The sequence below is a fragment of the Tenrec ecaudatus genome, unplaced genomic scaffold (assembly GCF_050624435.1).
Source record: "Tenrec ecaudatus isolate mTenEca1 unplaced genomic scaffold, mTenEca1.hap1 Scaffold_1830, whole genome shotgun sequence".
NCBI lineage: Eukaryota > Metazoa > Chordata > Mammalia > Afrosoricida > Tenrecidae > Tenrec > Tenrec ecaudatus.
Window position 1 is genome coordinate 61,439 of NW_027458101.1, and position 22,447 is coordinate 83,885.

At 39.1% G+C, this 22,447-nt stretch overlaps 1 long non-coding RNA gene across 2 annotated transcripts in view; it reads right to left on the bottom strand.

The window, feature by feature from the left end:
- Window positions 1-22,447, bottom strand: part of LOC142436150 (uncharacterized) — a 95,287-nt gene that overhangs the window by 44,683 nt on the left and 28,157 nt on the right. Inside the window, exon 6 of one of the 2 annotated variants that reach the window (XR_012781808.1) lies at window positions 1,202-2,697. The exons of the other annotated variant lie outside the window; for it this stretch is intronic. This is a non-coding gene — a long non-coding RNA (uncharacterized LOC142436150). Of the gene's footprint in view, window positions 1-1,201; window positions 2,698-22,447 lie in introns of those variants that run through there. 2 annotated transcript variants of the gene reach the window in all.

The following is a 22,447-nucleotide window of genomic DNA, read 5'->3' on the forward strand; positions in this document are numbered from 1 at the left end:
TAAATAAATTTCTATGCATGAAATCTCCAAGTTGAGTTTTGAAAATTGGCATTTGGCTTCTGTGATCCCTGAAAAAATCTCTAAGTTTGTGTTTTCAGTCTTTGTCCACCATCATGCGGTGGGGATAGTCACAGTGATGGCCCACAGGAATTCAACCCTCGGTGTGTGTCGAGTTGGAATGAAGTCCTTGAAATCTGAACTTGTAAGCGTTAAGAATTAGGATCAGCATAAATGTGTTTCCCATACACAGGTTATTAGTTGACCCTCTTCCATGGTTTCTCTGACAGCAGTCATTCCTTAATGGAAATCTTTACTTCTCTACTGGATTTGATCAGAAATAAATAACATGATAAGTAAAGGTGTAAGCACAGGCTCATGGAATCAACAAAACGGGTAGCAGATGTCCAAAGCATATAACATGTGCAAGCCAAGCAGATAAGATATAGGGAAAAGAGAACATCAGAGTGGAAGGGAACTGGGAGCGACTAAATGAAACTAACATTTAAAAAAATGTTGAATGCAATAACAGTTATATTTTCTGGTTCATTTTGGACCCATCAGTTATAACTTCACAATCAGCTCTTATTGACCACATGAGAATGGTAGTCATCTGCACTATAATCAGGTGGCTCATGACATTATCCGATCCTGTACAAAGTTAACTTACACTTAGCGTCATGTTGAGCATACCCTTGAAATTGTACTATGGTATTTAGAACAGCCCTCGCTCCAGCTGGGAACCAACAGCAGTGGTTCAATGAACTAAGAAGATGCAGGATCACAGGACAGAAAGTGAATATGGACATTTTAAAGTATGATTTTAAGAAACAAGGATCATGGATATCTGGGAAGGGCTCACCACCAAACATTACAAAACAAAATAGTGAAATCTTTCCAAGTGACTTAAAAGTACTATTTCTTTTGACTACCTCAGGCCTTAATTTTTTTAGCTACCAATTTCCAAATAAAATGTTTGTGCTAATGCCTAAATTCAAATGTAAATTGCATTTGACAAATGCTAGTTTTTAATAAATTGCCTTTATTTTTGATTATTCAAATGCACTTGCTATGATAAAACCAAATTTTAAAAGCAACATAATTTAGCATCTTGGTAAATGAAATGAAAACAACTAAGTGGAGTACAAAGATAAAAGTTCACAGAATATAAAACAAAAAGGATTTGTGAACCCATATAAAAAACAATTCCAAAATTAAGTTCCTTCTTCAAATTAAATGAAGAGATTTATTTCATTATACACTCAGGCTTAATGGGTTCAAATCATTGGACTAGTATAGCTAGTGCTAAAGTTATTAATAGAAATACATCATAATCTGTTCCAAATGCTACATACAGTCCTGGCTGTAGTAAAATAATAGTAATAATGTTGAAGAAAGTGCAACTATTTCAGTATCTGAAATAGCCACCTCCGCAGATTCCATTAGAACAGAAACACGGCTCCTACTTGTGGAATCATTTTCCTTCTAATGATGCAAACTATTTGACTGATCAAGGGCCAACTTATGGCAGTATCACAGTGAGCCATTGAAAATGTGTCCGAAACTTCTGGATAATAAACAAACAAGTTTCACTAGTCAGGATCTATTTTTAGAGACAAAGCAAATGGTAAAAATGATAAGGCATGGCTACTGTATTCTCCATGGCTTTGCATATTGTTTTATTTGCAAAGCAGTCAGTTTTAAGCCATCCAATTCTCAATTTTCTATGGGCAGATTTAGCAATCGGTGAGACTCAAATAGGAATGAGAAACAGGGGAAGAGTTCAATGAACAGAGATCATATTTTGGGTCTTAGCATAACTCACAAACTGAAAACATGGGGTGGGGGTGTCATGAAGTACATATTTATTTTAGAAATATATATATAGTGAAAATTGCTCTGATGGAATGAATGATGCCTCAAATGGGCTTCCACACAGAAGGAATGGGTACAGAGGGTGGTGGATTAAAGGAGGCACACCTGAGTTAACTATTACTGATGCAGAGGGATGGATGCAAAAGAGTTCACTACATCTTCTGTCAGCTTTTTCATATATTTGAAATTCTTCATAATAAAATGTTAGACTGTCAAGTGGGAAGTAGTTCTAAGCTTTCTGTGTATGCCGGGAGTAGGCATCATGATGTCATCCTAAGGCATATGTTTAAAAGTATTTGATGAATATTATCTTCAAGAAAGTCAATCATTTCAATCTTGCTTTCCTCCTTGACAAAATGGGCAAATGATATTTAGCTCTCATGGTCATTCTAAGGGTTAAAAAATCACAAACAGAGGAGTATTTCTTATATAAACTGTACAGCGCCTTAAGGCTGAAGGAGCAGAACTAGAACTTCTGCGACCATGTGCTCTCCATCTGCATTCTGACCTTGATTTGTTCCCTGCACTGAGCTACTAAACTCGTGGGTAGATCCCAGCACATCCATTCCCTGCTTAGGGACAAATTACCAAATGGTAGTGTAATTGCCATGGGAAAATTATGACTCTGTTCTGAATTATCTCCATCATAAATCCAAAACCAGTCAAACAAGCTCTGTCACCAGAGCGACAGGCCTGCTCTATAGTGACAAGAGTCCCACATACAAGTGCCCATAAATCCGTGAGTACCACCGCCCTCCAACGTCATCCTGAAGCAGGCGTTCACGTCAGATGCGGAAAGCCAGGCTGGCAGCATGTTGGGCACCACTGTGGAAACAATGCAAATGAGGTGATAGACAGCCGTCAGCAAGAGAAAGCCCCTTCATCTGCCTCTTGTCGACTGTACACGTGGCTGCAGGAAGCTGTTTGTTTGCTTCTGCATATTTTTCTACTGCATTGAAGGGGGAGGGGAGAGGGCGTATTACAATTAAGAAGCTTAATAGGCACTCGGGTCTCTTTCTTTTAACTTGAATCATTTCTGTTACTAGAGGTATAAAAGCCTGTCGAAGAAATAAACTTCTCTCAAGCAATCACAGTGAGGGACATGACAAGGACCAGAGAAGGACACATCTTTGTGCGAGTCCTTATTTTCTTCTCTAGTCTTGGGGGAATGTTCATCTTGACTTAACAGAGAGATGAAACATCGACTATAATTCCTCATGATGTACAGAGGTATTTTCCTGCCTCTCAGAATGTTATACTCTATTTCAAATTAGAGTTAAAAGCCACCCAATCCCATTGCAGATGAAATGTGGGCAGTAAAAAAGATTTTTTCTATGGGAGAGCGAGGCGGGACATCAACTAAAAGGCGGGTTCTGTTGAAAAGCTAGCTGGGCTACCCTGAATTCAGCGGTGAGGAGGAAGGTATGCTGGGTAGTTTTTGTTTGTTTTGACACTTTGCTCTCTTTCTTCAGGGGTTCAAGTACAGAGAAAGGGTAAAGGTACACCCATGGCTGAGCTGTGACATGTACACAGTAGACGCTGCACTGAAACAATGCTATGAAGTTACTTGAGAACTTACACCTGCAAAGGACTTTGTATTTATACCTCACCATTTTATATTCTTAGAATTATTATACACTGGAATAGTGTTTAAATCAAATCAAATTAAGCAAAAAATACATGAAGTTTCTCTATCACCTGGAGATTTTTTTTCTAGGTAACAGTAACTAAGAGACAATTTATAAATCTCTCCAGGCAAAGAGGGATGAAGGGAAATTGCTTTCTCTAGCAAGAGTTTGCACTAGACTACAAAACTAACGGTTGATATTTCAACCCACTCAGCACAGCCATGAAGAAAACTACGGCGACCTGTTTTTGTACCATCGATGGAGGTGAGAAAATTGCTCTCTGACCAGCGGAATGGCAACATCTCTACTGTATCTCAATTTAACATACAATTTTGTTTCTGAAAATACACTATTTATATAGAAATTTTATTAAATTGGGGATCTTTAGGTTAGGAATATAAACCATAAGCTTTCTTTGATTTTTCTTTAATGCTGATGATATTCAAATAAAGTTTAGGAAAGAGTAATGATTATGATGTTCTAACTCAATGATGAATAACAATTCAAGGACATTAATGGTATGGATTTACTATTTTCTATCAGTGACACTCATTAATTAAAATAATCATCCTTCGTTACTATCTGAAAATTATCCCTCATTACCATTTGTAAGAGGTAATTTTCTAAAGTAGAAGCATCAATAAAATAACAAAGAATGACAAAAATACAATCTAACAACAGTGATATGTGCTCATATTCTAAATATGAAAATCCAAATAAGTATATATCTTTTTAAAATTATCAAAATATCTTATATTTTCCTGAAATAATGGTATATAATTCAAGATTATTAATGAAGTTGCAAGTCACATGAAATTGAAAAGATGAGGGGGTGTAGGGAGGGAGGGGAAAAACGAGGACATGATGCCAGGGGCTTAAGTGGAGAGCAAATATTTTAAGAATGATGAGGGCAATGAATGTACAAATGTGCTTTACCAATTGATGTATGCATGGATTTTGATAAGAATTTTATGAGTCCCTAATAAAACGATTAATAAAAAAAAGAAATTGAAAAGGTGAGAAAATACCGTCAAGTTAACTGAATCATATTTATAAAAGGTCTAAAATATAAATTTAAAACAAAACAATATCATTATTATTTAACACACAACACTGGAAAAACAATAATTTTTATAAGACTCATATAGTAATAAGAAAAAAGATGACTGATAAAATAGTTCATTAAAAATTATAGTTTTAAGAAAAAAATGCAAAATTCATAGAACCTAAGTGGCTAAAAATCACCATAACACGTAGACTCACTGTTATTTTGTTCTAAAAGAAAATATCTCAATTAAAATATTATAAAAGAATCAATTTATTCTTTCTTACCTGATTTATCAGTAGTTTAACCAGTATCCACTGAATCCTACAAGCATTATGAATAAGCCAGGTATTTACACTTTCTATAATATCTCTTGTCTTTATGGAGCTTTATTTATTGACTTTTAAATTTCTTTCTTGGTATAAAATTTTATTTTCATTGTTCCAAAGGACAGCATTGATTCTGCAGCTCCGGGAGATGCACATATCTGATCAGAGCACACAGGAGCAGATGAAGGGGCAGGAGGAGAGAGTGGAACACAGCCTGGCCCACCAGGCCGTGAGGATGATATTCCTGAGTAGAGCAGCCAATCCACAGAGAGGACAACATGGCTAGCCCCACTACGAGACATAATGCCCCTCAGTGACCAAGGGTGATACAGGGGACAGCACCGGAGACACAGTGTGTGAATTGCACCTGACCTGATCCCACCACACTGAGGCAAAGCACTGGGGGAGTGCAGCAGAACAGCAAGAGAATGGAGAGGCAAGGTCCCCAGGGAATGCTGAAAGTGGACTTTGGGGCCAGGGCGTGGTGCCCCAACAGACTGGACTGGAAAACGCTCCTAAGGGCCAGCAAACGATCCCTGAACTAACTACAACCTTTTCTCTTGAGAACTGTTTTGTTCTGTTCTTTGTCAGTGTTTTTTTTTTTGTTTTGTTGTTTTGTCTGGTTGTATACTGTTGCTCTGTTTTCCTCTTTCTTGTTTTCGTGCACGTTAGAGTCTCCACAGGTCTGTCTGAATAGGACAGGCAGGATGAACTATCTGGAGGAAAAACAACGGGACCGACAGTTCCGGGGGGACTTGGAGTAGGGGGGTAGGGGGGTAAGGAAGTGGTGTTCACAAACACAGGGACAAGGGAACAGCATGGGACCCAAAATGGTAGCAGGGGGGGGGGGGGAGTGGCAGGCCTGGTGGGTAATGATCAAGGGTAAGGTTGCGTAGAGAAGAGGTATACTCTAACCCAGGTGGTGACGAAGCATGGTAGTAGGGCAGGAGGAAAGTCAAGGGAGATGGAGGAAAGAGCTAGGAGTCAAAGGGCATTTATGGAGGTCTAGACAAAGACATGTACATGCAAATATATATAGGAGGATAGGGAAATAGATCTATGTGTCTATATTTATAGGTTAAGTATTAAGGTGGCGGAAGGACCTTGGGCCTCTACTCAAACACTCCCTCAATGCATGAATATTTTCTTTTATTAAATTGGAACTCTATGATGCTCACTCTCCCGACACAACTGCTGGAGCCAAAGTCGGTGAACAAGTAAATGTGGTGAAGAAAGCTGATGGTACCCGGCTATCAAAAGAGATAGTGGCTGGGGTCTTAAAGGCTTGAAGATAAACAAGCGGCCATCTAGCTCAGAAGTAACAAAGTCCACATGGAAGAACACACCAGCCTGTGTGATCAAGTGGTCCCAAGGGATCAGTTAACAGGCATCAAAGAACAAAAAATCATATCATTGGCTGCACACCTCCATGATAGGATCGCTGAAGACAAATGGGTGCATAAGCAAATGTGGTGAAGAAAGCGGATGGTGCCCAGCTATCAAAAGAGATAGTGTCTGGGGTCTTAAAGGCTTGAAGGTGAACAAGCGGCCATCTAGCTCAGAAGCAAAAAAGCCCACATGGAAGAAGCACACCAGCCAGTGCAATCACGAGGTGCCAAAGGGACGAGGTCTAAGGCATCATGCAAAAAAAAAATGATGTGTGTGTATATGTATATATATGTGTGTGTATGTATGTATGTATATACATACCATATTGAATGAAGGGGGAAGTGGAGACCCAAGGCCCAAGTGTCGGCCAATGGAGATCCCCTTATAGAGGGGTTTAGGAGAGTAGATGGGTCAATCAGGATGCGAGGTAGTACCGATGAAGAACACAGCTTTCCCCCAGATCCTGGGTGCTTCTTCCCCCCAACTACCATGATCTGAATTCTACCTTGCAGGGCTGGATAGGGCAGAGGTTGTACACAGGTACATATGAGGGCTGGAGGCACAGGGAATCCAGGGTGGATGATACCTTCAGGACCAAGGGTGTGAGGGGCGATGCTGGGAGAGTGGAGGGTGAGTGGGTTGGAAAGGGGGAACTTATTACAAGGATCCACATGTGACCTCCTCCCTGGGAGAGGGACGGCAGAGAAGGGGGGTAAGGGAGACTCCGGACAGGGCAATATATGACAAAATAACAATGTATAAATTACCAAGGGCACATTAGGGAAGGGGGAGCGGGGAGGGAGGGGAAAAAAAAAAAGGACTTGATGCAAAGGGCTTAAGTGGAGAGCAAATGCTTTGAGAATGATTGGGGCAGGGAATGTATGGATGTGCTTTATACAATTGTATGTATATCTATGGATTGTGATAAGAATTGTATGAGCCCCTAATAAAATGTAAAAATAAATAAAGACTTAAAGAAATAAATTTTAAAAATTTATTTTCATTGTAAGCTTTAAATTGGAGTTTCATAATTCAATGACTCAAGGATGCCATCAGTTTTTCTGGTATGTGATAATGTGATTACACGTATGATCATGTATCTACTGGAATTTTTTTGCTAATAAACATCTGAGTAAGCCTGAATGTTCCTTTTTCTTCATCCTAAAATCCAGTGTGTTCAACAGAAAATATCTTAATTTTAATCCTCTTGTTTGGTTTTCTAAAACACCTGGTACCCTTTCAATATACATATGTACATACTTATTGTAAGAACACTGAGCTTCCAGGTATTAAATGTCTTTACCATTTGTATCTCCTCTTCATCTGACATTTCCAGAATTATCAAGTGTGTTGCACACACACAAATGATGCCTCTTTACATAGTCATTGCATAATGATGATTACCTATTTCCTACTTAATTTATCTCAACTATCGGAGACATACTCTATATATCCTTTTGGTGTTCCTTGTGCTTATAGTATTCTTAGATTTTATATGATTCTCTTCTAATGCTAGATCAATTTTATTCTCCTTATCAGAGTATTTAATTTTTCTATCCTTGCTTCAAACTCTCATTTTTGCTTTTTTAAATAGTTTTATTAGGGGCTCATACAACTCTTATCTCAATCCATACATACATCAATTGTGTAAAGCACATTTGTACATTCATTGCCCTCATCATTCTCAAAACATTTGCTCTCCACTTAAGCCCCTGGCATCAGGTCATCTTTTCCCACCCTCCCCACTACCCCCTCCCTCATGAACACTTGATAATTTATAAATTATTATTTTCTCATATCTTGCCCTGTCTGACGTTTCCCTTCACCCACTTTTCTGTTGTCTATCCCCCAGGGAGGAGGTCACATGTAGATCCTTGAAATCGGTTCCCCCTTTACAACCCACCCTCCCTCTACGGTCCCAGTATTACCACTCATACCACTGGTCCTGCAGGGATCATTTGCCCTGAATTCCCTGTGCTTCCAGTTCCTATCTGTGCCAGTGTACAACCTCTGGTCTAGCCAGACAGACTTGCAAGGGAGAATTTGGATCATGATAGTTGGCGGGGGGGGTGGGGGGGCAGGGAGGGAGGAAGTATTTAGGAACTAGAGGAAAGTTGTATTTTTCATCAGTTCTACATTACACCTTGACTAGCTCGTCTTCCCCCCTCCCCCCAGACTCCTCTGCAAGTGGATGTCCAGTGGCCGACAAATGGGCTTTGGGTCTCCACTCCGTGCTCCCCACCTCATTCACTATGGTAAAATTTTTGTTCTGATGATGCCTGATCCATTCAACACCTCGTGATTGCACAGGCTGGTGTGCTTCTTCCATGTGGGCTTTGTTGCTTCTGAGCTAGATGGCCACTTGTTTACCTTCAAGCCTTTAAGACACCAGATGCTATATCTTTTGATAGCTGGGCACCATCAGCTTTCTTGCCACATTTGCTTATGTACCCATTTTTCTTCAGCGATGGTACCATGGAGGTGAGCACACAATGATATGATTGTTTGTTCTTTGATGCCTGATACCTGATCCCTTCAGCACCTCGTGATCACACAGGCTGGTGTGCTTTTCCATGTGGGTTTTTTTTGCTTTTGAGCTAGATGGCCCCATGTTTACCTTCAAGCTTTTAAGACCCCAGACGCTATATCTTTTGATAGCTGGGCACCACAAACTCTCATTTTAATCTCTTAGAATTAAGAGAGGGATACTTTTAACATGTTCTGCATGACATTTGTAGTTGTGCTGAATCATGATTTTAGCTCTCCTTGTTAATAATTTTCCCCATAGTTGCTAGGTTTTTATGCTAGTTTATGCTTAAATATCCTTTGTATTTGACGGGGAAAGTCTTCTTTAATAGAAGTGGTTGCTGAACAATTATGGCTAAAGAGCAATCATGTAGAATAGTTTGAAGCCAATGCAGTTTACATCAAGGGTGTTATTTCAGACCTAGTTCTAATCAAATCAACGGTTCCATCTGTTTAGAGGCATATTTCTGCTCCATAGTCCCATTTCAGAATATGCTGGAAAGCTGTGTGATTCACAGTTCAACCCTGTGTATTGCAGGTTATCACGGTGGTGATTTAGCATGTAATTGTTTCTCTCCAGCTGTCTCAATTAATGGTTGCCAAGTCAATTGCCATATACACACTTCTTCCACATTCCACCATTTTTGCACCCTTTTTCTTGTAAAAATATGGGGTTTGTAAATCTCTTACAGGCTTGACTGCTTCCTGCTCTTCCATGTGTAGAAAGATTTCACCATGTAGTCCATCAAGATTTCATTCTTCCACACAAGGCCTTCTACTCCTGGAGACCTCGGTGCTCAGTAAACTATAGAGAGGAGACCCATAGATTCTTGTATCTATTCTCAGAATCCTTTTGACATTTTGACTAGAATTCACTGTATTTTCAGTCGTTCTCCTTTTTTTGGTCTGTTTTGATAGCTTATAGTTTTTGGTGCCTGTGTATGAGCGTAGCAAAAATATTTGTTTTCTCTTTTCCATTTATTTTGTCACTAACGGTGAGTCATGGGGTAAGTAGAAGAGAACAAAATCATGTAGCATTTCACTTCCCATAACTGAAGTCCTTAAAAGGCAAATAATCAAACCACTACATATATTTTAAAAGTGAAGCTAATAATAATTCTATGAAATTTGTACCAAAATTAGCACACTCATATATTCTGGTAGCACATTCAGTTGGTATGAATCAGCTGACTCTTTACCAAAAATCATTTCTCTTTTCATCGGGAGGAAATAATGAAACTTCAGTTTTAAAACTTCCTTTAAAATAAATGATACCATGTGATTATTGCCTACATGAGTCTTTACCATGTGATTTCTGTGTATTGTTTTTTGTTTTGTTTTAACTACATGACTGTTCTCATGTGAGACTTTGGGTCTCTGCTCAAGCCCTGCCTCAACACAAGAACACTTTGTTCTAACAACCTGGAATTCTGTGAGGCTCACCCTCCTGGTGTAAAGCTGAAGTCAAAATGGGTGCATAAGCAAATATGGTGAAAAAAAGCTGATGGTGATCAGCTATCAAAAGATAAAGCATCTGTGGTCTTAAAGGCTTGAAGTTAAACAAGCAGCCATCTAGCAGAGAAGTAACCAATCCACATGGAAAAAGCACACCAGCCTGTGTGATCACGAGGTGTCAATAGGATCAGGTAACAAGTATCAAAAGACCCAAAATAAGCAACAAAAAATGTGTTGAGAACAAAGGGGGTCAGAGCAGAGACCCAAAACCTATCTGTAGACAATAGGACAGATCCTCACAATAGGGTCCCAAGAAAGGGAGGAGTCAACAAAGGGGTAGGAGAGCACTGGTGAAACACACAATATTCTTCTGGTTCCTTGAGGCTTACTTATCCCCAACTATCATGACCCCAGTCCTGCCTTTCACTGTGGGCCAGATCACAGCATGAACACAGGTACAGATAAGACCTCATGACACACTGGATCCAGGTCAGATGAAACCATCAGAGACAGAAATGAGAGTAGCGATACCAGGGTGGTAGGGAGAACATGAGGAGAGGTGGGAGGTAGGGGGGACCAGTCACAATGATTGATACATAAACCCTCACCCCCAGGGGAATAAACAGCAGAAACCATTGGTGTAAGATATAAAAATAATAATTATTTATAATTTATCAAGGGTCATGAGAGGGGAAGAGGGGGAAGGAGGGAAAAAAGAGGAGCTGATACCAAGGGTTGTAATAGAAACTAAATGTTTAGAAAATGATGATGGCAACATACGTACAAATATGCTTGATACAATTCATGTACGGATTGTTATAAGAGCTGTGAGAGCTTCCAATAAAATGATCTTAAAACAACAACAGCATAAAAACCCCACATGCTTGTTCTCATGTGAGTCTCTTTTAAGCTGCTGTATTAACAACTACCAGATGTTTCTTCGTGTCTGATGTCCTTCTAGCTGGTTGGAATGGAGACAATACATCCCAACGAACTTTTGGAGTGACTTGTTAGCAGTCATTCCTGGAAGAAAGTCTACATGATCCATAAATAGATCCAAGAATGGATATGGAGCTCCCCCTTAATCCTAGCTCTAATCTAAGATCAATTAGTTCTCATGACATGACCCTGTAAGATACTTGTCCTAAAGAAGAAAGCAAAGAAGATATGGTGCTACACCAAAGTGTGGTGAAGAAATTTGATAGTGCCTGGCTATCAGCTAGAATGGCATCTGGGGTCTTAAAGGCTTGTTTCCAAACAAGCAGCCATCTAAGTGAGATGTCAACTAAATCCACAAGGACGAAGCACACCAACACCCGTGCCCTAAGGACTGTAAATTATATAATCCAAAGCAAAAGGAGGGAATGATATCAGAACTTACATTGTGAGATTCAGGTTTGCAGAAGGCGACAGATGACAACATATTTTTGAGATCTATAACTAAGCCTCCAGTGAATTCCCTCTAACCATAATAAACTGGATACAAAGAGAGAGTACTGGAGAGGTGACATAGCAGATTAAACTGACAAACCTCACTTGAATGATTAAAACCTTATCACTTGATCTGGTTTCAATATTTTCTGTTTATTTGTTTGCATATTGAAGTTTATCTCTGAAGTATTCTGTTATCATGGGTAGCCTTAAGGAACCTTTGTAATATGTTTTTCAGTATATGAAACCAGGATTGATGAACCTGTAGAAACAAAATTAGAATAAGGGTCCCTGGGGTAAACAGTGGGGAAGTTGGGGTAAAGGGGAAGCAAATATCAAGAGGTTCATGAAGGACAAAAGTGTTTTGAAACTGATGGTGGTAGCAATTGCATAATACTGCTTGATGTGACTAAACTATGGAATGGTATAATGTCTGGATTAGTTACTAATAAAATGGTTTGGGGAAAAATAAACAAAAATCTAAACAATAGTTTACCTTGACTAGTAAATAATTTATGCTTTCAATAATGTGTTCTTTTGAGACATATATGAGATCAAGCTGACAAGTGCAGCATGGAAAATTAGATAGGAATCTTAGGGTAAGTGGACTCCAGTTCGTGGGGGAAGAATAACTTGTGTGAGTGCAGAAGAGAAACACCACACCCAAAGCACGGGTGAAAACTTCATGCAACATGGAAACTAGATTGGAGAACCAGAGGACAACTAACGACAACATGGGTACCATATTAAATAGAATGTGACCAAACAATGCCATTGCTCAATTTGTGTGGAAAGTCTCAGAATGTAACCAAGCTTCTTTTGTAAATTTTCTTCAAGAACCCAATAAAATAGCAAAAAATGGACTCAAATGATAAAACATGGGTATACATTACAAAGAAATACACCCTAAGAAATTTACACTGAAGTAAACTAAAGTATAATGGTATAATATGAACTAACTATTTACCTGGCCTCCAAACCTGAGCTCAGTGTTATGGTGTACCTCCCCAGCATGCCATGCTTGACTGAGGATGTAGTTTGGTCATACATATATTCCTTAATATGCTTTACTAAAAAAAAATAGATTGAGCACTTATAGTGGCTGGGATGTAGTGAATGTTTTGAATTAAACAAACTTATGGCATAGATACTGTATTAGCGATATATTATAGACAGAGGAATTTAGGATCAAAGAATTCAATAACTTGCTCACAGTCACATGTTACTGGAGCTGAGAATTAATACTCCTATTTAATTATGGAGCTTGTGCTCTTCACGAATATAATTTCTCAAAACTAAAAATTAAAACACAAGAGTAGTTATGAGGGCAGGAACTTTGGTTGTTTTACTGGCTGTTTTATTCTTTGCTATTTACTCTTGTGTCTATACTAATTTCTGGCACATAGTGTTTATTAAATATTTGGTGAACATATGAAATGTAACACTGTTGAAAGAACATTTTGAAGCAAAATTTCATCCTATCCTATATGTATTTTCAACCCGCATGTATTTCCAGTTGTACAGGCTAAAACTACCATATAGTTGCAATATACTGCTAACGAACTTTGTATTACAGAATTCAGTATTTGTAAATTATTCTTAGTAACAAGCATCAAACACTAAAATTAAAAAGGTCAACACACTAAAACCATTTGGAGAACTTCTAATGCTTCCCACTATTTTCATTTTGCCTGTTTGTAAAGAAGCTCTCATATTACTTATTTGTGAGAATACACAATTTATTTCAAACTCACTATTTACATTGGTAAACTGAATAATACATATATATCACAAGGTAATAGTAAATACAGACTAATTACATGAATATAAAATACTTTATTAGCTTATATGCTTTTTATAGTTTCATAATGATTAATAAAGGACACATTTTTACTTTACCTTTGGCATATAGTTGAAGTTGGAAAATTTCTTAATATTTCTGCTTCAAACATTTGTAACTTCATATTGTTGGATGTGATAATTATTTAATACAGAATTTATAGAATTCACATGTTTTCAATACTTATCTTCAGTGACATTTTCCTCCATTAGGAAAACAACTTAAATTTATGTACTAAACATCAGCTTTTGTGCTCAAATTTTAAATTTCTCTATCTGTGCTCATATGACAACAGTATGTCAAAACTAATCTTCCTGAGACTAAATATGGTAATTTCATCATGGCATGAACTAAGTACCATGACTCTGTTATATATCTACTTTTATCATTCTACATTCAAATACCATGACTCTGTTATATATCTACTTTTATCATTCTACATTCCACCTATCATCCATCTATCTATCTATCCAGCTACTTCCCTACCAAACCTACCCACATATGTACACACTTACCTACCTACCAACTCCCTAATATTTACACTACATATATAATTTATTGAAAACCACAGGTGCCTGGGTCTAATGAAGCTCAAATTTTTATGTGTATTTCTCCGCTCGTCACCTTTATAAGAAATAATAATCTATTAATATCAAGATCCAACAGAAGCCAGGAACATTTAAAAAATGGAATCAGGCACCTTAAGAAAGTAAAAGCAGAGTGGGCTGGGAATGCAGCTCGCGAGTTGCTCTGCTCAGTGACCACATGCCTGTAATAGCATTCACTACCCACTGAAAGAGGAGAAGGAGCAGCTTCTTCCATAGACCATGGATAAAATTCATGATCTGCCCTAGGCGTCTGCAATTAACTTCCAATACATTGGTGACTTGGAATGCAGAGTCAACTAATCTTCGCCTGTTCTTTCTTTCTGCTTGGCATTTCTGACAGTCTTCCCAAGAACGTCCCGCTAATGGCGAGTGTGTTCAGCGAGCAAACGGAACACCTTCTGACGCTCAAGCGTGGTTCTCCTCGGGGACCATTAGCCTGGCCTGCAGTTGCCCGATCAAGACTGCAGTCCTAACATATGTTCTACCTTACTGAAATCTATTTTCCCCCTTTGGGGCAGCCCAGACTCCAACCTAAGTGACATGGAAATTTGATGCCGAACTTCCGTTAATCCTAAACTCTAATGGGGTGAAGCACCTGAGCAGCCACGGCTCGCTGCCTCCCTTCACTCAGATGCCTGAATCAACTCCATTCCAGATCAGTCTCAGTCTAGAAAGGAAGAATCCAATCTGCTAATCAAATGTGGTTTGATTCTGGAGGGCACGGTGCTATTTCGTAACTCCTGAGTCGGCCTGCACTTTTATCTTTAAACAATATCCAATAGGCTTTGGCAAAATTCCACTCAGTCCGATTTTCCTAATCTGATGTTTTCTTACCACCAGAACAGTGAGAGCCTTTTCACTGACACTCCATTCCCTATGAGAATATTTCAAGCATTCCACACAGGGTAGTCCAAATCGAATGCAATTAACAGCGTACATGATGTATTTAAAATCATCTCCCAAGATGTGAAGATTTACCACCCAAGCCAAAGTTTGGCTTAGTTTGAATTGATCCCTCTCCTTGTTTTCCTTTCCTCTCACTTCAAAACATCACCTCTTCAAACTGAAAAATGTAACCTTCTATAGTTTCACTGCAAGCAAAAACTATCATAAGCTGTTAATTATCGATCATGTTCCAATTATCTTTGAACCTCTTAAACAAGATAGCACTGCTACCTTGGATAAATAAGAGACCAAAAGTAGATTTGATAAATTCTGGAAGAAAATTATGAGTAGATCCTTTTGTTGTTGTTATTGGATATTTGTTTGTTAAGGAAAATGATTATCATAAGGGGCTCTATGAATCTCCATTTTGAGCTAGAGATATATTACAAGACAATATAAAGTAATGCATAATTACTTTTAATAACTCCTGTATTGATTTCTATATCCATATATTCCTTATTTTAAATATGCCTTTCTAATTCATTGCAATAGAATTGAAAGGAGATTTTTTGTGTATCCTTCAAAGTGATTTTTTTTCAAAGCTATGTATTTAATTTTTTTTTCACAACACAAACTTATCACCTTCAAAGTGTTCTACATTATACGTAATACATTTTTCAAATCTGTGATTCCATTCTTGGAAACATTTTCCAACTCATCTGTTTGGATAGTTGATAGCACTTCCCTCATTTTTGTTCCCTCACCTCTTCTATGTCATCAAATCACTGTCCTTTCATGTCCCTCTAAATTCTCAGAAACAAAAAGTAGTCACAGGGAGTGAGGTCAGGTGAGTTAGGTGCATGGGGCAAGAGAGGCATGTTGTTTTTGCCCAAAACCAGCACACTGAGATGACTGTATGAGCAGGTGCATTGTTGTGGTGGAAAAACCAGTCCCCCGTCTGCCACAAATAAAGCCGTTTTTGGTCACCTTTTATGGTTACGTTTTATGCCACCTTTTCAGAATCTCTAAGTAGAAAGTTTGATTAGCAGTCTGACCTGGTGGAAGGAACTCCAAAGGTACTAGGAGTCGACATTTGCATCCATTTGGGATGTTAAAAGACATCCAGAATGGGGTTTGTCATCATTCAATACTCCACCTTCTTTGAAATGAGAAACCCACTCAGACACTTGAGTTTTTCCCATAGCGCTGCCGTTGGAAGCTGTGTTCAACGTCACAACAGTTTCTGTGGCATTTTTACAAAGCAGGAAACAGAATTTCACACCCGCCTGCTGTTCTCTTAAATCAACCATCACGAAAAAGAGGTCCAAGAGCAGCGCTTCTCCACCTTCCTGACGCCGAGACCCTGTCACACAGGTCCCCGTGTGGTGGTGGCCCCCAACCATAACATTTTCATTGCTACTTCATCACTGTCATTTTGCTACTGTTATGAATTGGGTGCCCCTGTGAAAGGATCGTCCAAACCCAAAGTAGGTCACGGCCCAGTTTGAGAACCCTTGCTCTATAGGGATCCAGAGGAGGGCTGGTGGGTGTTACCCACTGACCTTCAAATTAGCAACACAACACTTTTCACGCAGTGTCTGGATGCTTGTGTGAAAGAAATCGATGAATGTGGTGAATTGTGAGATGATAGACAGGAAATAAATATGATGTCTAGTGATTGTGAAGTGGCTGTCAGTACAGGCTGGGCAGGCGTGCATACTAACAACCACAGCCATGGAACATGTGCTGAGACCGATGAAGGGTGTTGACTAGACCAATATGCTGTGGCTTGTTTTTATCCCTAAAACCAATTCATGGAGTGATAATTCCAATTCTTCCTCGCTTTATAGCCAAGGCTCTTATCAATCAGGAAAGTAAAAGGCATTCAGTAGACTGAGGTAAGTGCTCCTTGTACAAAGAAAAGGAAAGCTAGACAGCAGTGAACTTCTAGAAAATAGTGAGGATCAACAGAGTGACTGTCAAAATTAAAGTAAAATGAAGAAACAAAAGTGGATTTGAGAATTTATAATCACAAACAACCTATATAATTCCAAACAATTTGCACCCAATTGCAATGACCATTCTCTTTGGGGCAATAACCAGTCGTGTTCAGACATGACCGCAGTGGTGTTCAGGTGAATGCTAGGAATTACACAGAGGCAGAACTTCTCCCAGGAAGTAGTGAAAACAGATTTTATCTAAGAGCCACATTTTTACAACTACCTCATTCTACTTTGGCTGAATAAATAACTAGGGGATTACAGACCATATTGTTTTTTTAATATTCAGTACTGTGGCTGGCAAACAGCAGAGTTCTTGGATACTCTTGCACAAGTAAATGATTAGTTATATTTATTTTCCAATCTGCCAAATATCTATTGACCATTGATAAGATTATGGAATTCCCAAACTAAGGAATAATAACATTGAAAATTCTCATAACAGTGCTTTTAAATAAAGATGCAATATAATGGTATAGAACAAAAAGAGATCAGAGAGATGGATTTTCCACAGAGAATGCGAAGTAAGCATAGACTACAAGTGGATTAATTCCTGCTCTGATCACCATGTACTTGCCATTTCTGCGGTCAAACTGGAAGACAGGATTAGTCTGCATTTCTTTCAAGGATATGTTAAGAAAATGGTCAACCTATATGCTGTGAGTTCACACTGAATTAAAACATTAAGGAGAACGCTAGAGTATATGGATTAGATATCATGAACGACTACACTCTGAGTCTCTAGGAAACCCAAGGAGACAAACACAAGTGGGTACTTTTCAAAGAAAGTGGATCAGTCTCACAGAATGATGTTAAATGATGTCACCATTCTCACACATTTAGACGTAACATTAAGATATTTCACCCTTATAACTGCTGATGTCAACATTTGGCAGCAGAGTCTACAAATCTGCTGGCTTTGAAGCCACACTACCTACAAGAGCAGTTCTCAACCTGAGATGCAACCCCTTTGGAGGTCAAATGACCCTTTCACAGGGGCCGCCTGATTTAAAACAGTAGCAAAATTATAGTTATGAAGTCACAACAAAAATAATTTTAAGGTTAGGGGGTCACCACAACATGAGGAAGTGTATTAAAGGGTCCCCGCATTAGGAAGAATGAGAAGCAATGATGTATGGGTCTCCAAAAGAGCTTACCATCCTCAAAAGCCACAGAGTACTTGAAATAGTTGGACTTTTTAGAACTACTTAGTAGGGTGGCATTGGCTAGTTGCCTTGGGGCAGCTCTGGCCGTGACCCTGGGTACAAAAGAATGTAACATTGCCCAGCCTGCACCGTGCGTACCAGAGTGCCTATGAGCTCCCTGAGGCACGCACTGTGGCAGCCTGCCCTTGAGGCCTTCCTCTTTTACTGCCCATCACTGTCCCAGGCATGACGTGCTTCTCCAGGGACTGGTCTCTCAGATGGTCTGTGCAAAGGATGTGAGGCAAGGCCTCGTCATCTTCTGTAAGGAGAACTCTGACTGTACTCACTTCAAGACAGATGTGTTTGTCCTTTCAGTCCCTGGTACTGTCAATACTCTCCCACACCATGGCTCAAGTGCATCACTTTTCTTTGGTCTTCCTTATTCAATGTCGAACGTCACTGCATAGGAGGTGATTGAAGAGACAATGCTTTGGGCCTCTACATAATACCCTTGCTTTGCAACACTCTAAAGAGGTCTTGTGCAGCAGATTGACCTAATATAATACATATCCTTAGATCTTGATTGTGGCTTCCATGATCAAAGCAAGGAAAAGGGCAATATGAAATCCTTCATAACTTCAATCTTTTCTCCATTTATCATGATATTATGTATTAGTGCAGTTTTAAGACTTTGGGTTTTTGTTTTTTTTAATGAATTGAAATCCATACTGAAGTCTGCCATCCTTGATCTTCATCAGCAGGTGCTTCAAGTTCTCCTCGCTTTCAGCAAGCAAGGTGGGGTTGTTGTCTGTCGTTGTCGACGGTATTGTTCTGTGCCATCAGTCCACTGTGACACATAGTGAGCCTGTGCACAGCGGAACAAAACACTGCATGGTTCAGCACCACCCTCCCGATGGTTCCTGCGCCTGAGCCCATTGATGAAGCCATGGTGTCAACCAATCCACTTGGCTGAACCCCTTCCTCTTTTTTGCCACCCTTCCACTTTAGTCTTGTGACTACATGTCCAAAGCATGTAAGAGGAAGTCTTGTCATCCTTGCCTCTAAGGAGCACTCTGGTCTTACTGATTTCAATACAGAGCAGTTTGTCCTTCTCCAGCACCCCAGTTCAAATGCAAATTCAATTCAAATGCACCACTTGTCTGCCAGTTTGTCATGCTGTGGGCTCTTCTGTGTTGTTGTGATGCTGGAAGCTATGTCTTTGGTGTTTCAAATGCCAGCAGGGCCACCCCAAGCACAACTAAGGAGGGACTAGACTCCCACTCTTGAGGAAGAAGCTGCTTAAAACCTTGGACAGAGCTTCAAAGCAGGCTCACATGTTGAAAGCCTGAACAAAGGAAGCAGAACACTGTCAGATAAACTGCATGTGGATGGACCCCTCAGGTGGGAGGGCCCTCAAAATGTGACTGCAGAGGAGCTGCTTTCTTGGATGGGAGTCCACTACGTGGAAGTGAATGGAGGAAAGCCGGCAAGAGCGGAGCATTTGCTGTCTTCATTTGCTCATGGCGCAGGACTCAAGGTAAAGCGAAACAGCTGCAACAGTCTTCTATGATTGGAACTTGGAATATGTGAAGCATAAATGTAAGAAAAGTGGAAGTGCTCAAAAATGAACTGGAATGCATGTACAACAATGCTCTAAGCATTAGTAAATGGAAATGGACTGGTATTGGCAATTTAAAATCAGAAGGTCATTTCATTTTCTACACCAGGAAAAACACAATCAAGAGGAATGGTGTGGTATTCATTGTCAGAAAGGATCTCACTACATCCATCATGAAGTACAATGCTGTTAATTACAGGATTATATCTATCCAGCTTCAAGGAAATCCAATCAATAAGCAATTATTCAAATGTATGGACCAACCACAAAAGCTAGTGATGAAGAAATTGAAGAATTCTACCACAAACTTCATTTGGAAATTGATCGCATGCGATCAGGATGCATTGATAATTAGTGTTGATTGGAATGCAAATGTTGGAGACTGGTGGAAGAACAGTAGTTGGTAAATGAGCTGGAGATTTCATGATAGGATTTTACAAAACTAACAACTTGTTCACAGCAGGTACTTTTTTCCACAACACAAAAGGCAAGTACTGACAGCAGACCTGGTGAGCTGTGGTTGAACCTCAAGACCATCACTCAAGAGGAAAGCAGAAAGTCTTTTTAAAAGACAGGCAAGAAACAAAGGTCAAAGTGGAGGCCAGAAGGTCGGGTGGTCCCCTCGATAGCGATAGCCTCATTTCAAGGAGAACACACTCAATAAATTTCTAAATAAAGCTGAAAGGCACTTGTTAACTGTCTGCACTTGAACCAGCCAGCTTATGCCTGCAGGGACAGGTCAGTGTGAAAATTCTAGTCTCGAGGCTCTTTCTGGGTTATCATAGAAAGGCAGCTAACGGCTCACAGCTCTTTACAGTAGAACATCCTGAAAATGTGTCTCAGGCTATTTTTAACATTTCTCTGTCATAACGTGTTGCACACACCCAGGCTAATTTAGAAGCCTTCGGAATATGAATTCTTAAGCAATTGCATACAGAAAAATGATTTAAAAGGAAAGGATTTCATGGTGGCTCTTTTGAATATCCGAAGATAGGCATTTACAGTTATGACAAATAGATCATTAGAATCACCAGGCTCAACGATGTGAGAAATGTTGTGAGCCTTTGAGGGTGGCCATGAAGTTCCTGTGTGTGCTCCCTCCCTATGAATCACCACTGATAGCACCCAACAACCTGCACTGGCCACAGGGCTGAGCAGATAGCTACGATACAAATTAATTTTAATCACTTTTGGTCCATGGCAGAAGACTGGAAGCATATAGCCAACAATGAATCTTACTTTGCAATAAACAATTTTATCACTTTTGGGATTTCATTAATATATAATGCTAATTCTTTTTCACACACATTCTGTTGTCTTAACAGAAGATAGCTAAGAGCATAATCATATAGGAATATTTCTCCCAAATGAGTACAATACAAGTAGCTAGAGAATTATCTTTCACTTCCTGCCTACTGGGTAAAAAAAACACATTTGAATTAGTGCTCTATTATTATTAATACTACTCATGATTCTAGAAGAAAACACAACTAAGAAAGAATAATGTTTAGGCTTTGGCCATCTAGGAAAGGGCAGGGATTGAAGAGAGAACTCCAGAATTAAATGTTTTCCATAAAATTTGCATTTGCAAAGCACTAAGAAGTGTCAGAAGGATGCAGTAATCCCAGAGTTGTCTTTGGACAATCCTACTTAACTGCGGTGAAGTGTCTGCTGCAATGATTGCAAACTGAGGAAACTGGGAAAGATTTCGACCTGGCAGTGTTTTGTACAAAATGTGTCTAAGCCATCTATTCTCAATTTCATTCCTGAAAGGGCAGCATTTCTACAAAGTTAAGCAGTCACCTATCAACCTAAAACCAGTGGCTGTTCCTCTGATCTGGCTCAGAGTTTTGTGTTTTCAAGCACATCCTCTGACTTTTCACTTTTGCAATACGTAAAGAGATGATCACCACATGTTTCATCTGGCAAACTTTAAACCAAAGACTGGAGACCCATCAGAAAACAAAGAAGACCCTTTAATAAAATACATGTTGGTAAAAACCCAATAAGGAGATTTAAAGCAGATTCAGTGAGATTATTATAATCCAGTTTGCAAAAATATTAAGGCTATATTTGCAATGCTGTTACAATTCCTGAAACCAGGATTTAGATAAAAAATAAAATAAAACTGAAAGGCAGATTTTGAATGTTCTCAAAATGTGCTTCTTTATGAGCCATTTTATTGTCAGTGTCTAATTCACTGAATTTCCAGTTTCTCTAATATGACACAAATTTATAAGCGATGAAACAAGACAATAAAACTATAGTTATTAATTTTTAAATTATACATTCATCAAACATGTATTAAACACTACTGATGACTGCTAGCTAATATTTAGGGCACTACTAAGAGTGGCAGGAATAATCTCTAGACACATGTCCTTGTGTGTTATTACTGAAACAACTACTCTCAAAACCAAACTCAATGTCACAGAGCCATTTTTAATTTATAATGACCTTATACAATGGGGTAGAATTGCCTCCTTGGGTTTCCCAGGCTGTTGCCCTCGTCTTTCTCCAGAAGAGCAGCTAGGAGTTTCAAACTGATAGCTTTGTGGTTAGCAGCCAAACATGTAGCCACTATACCAGAGGGCTCTCTTCATCTTTAATTAAGTTTGCAGATTAAAGATTAATCATGGCCTAACAAAAGTTGAGAAAGCACGTTGTGCTGAAAAA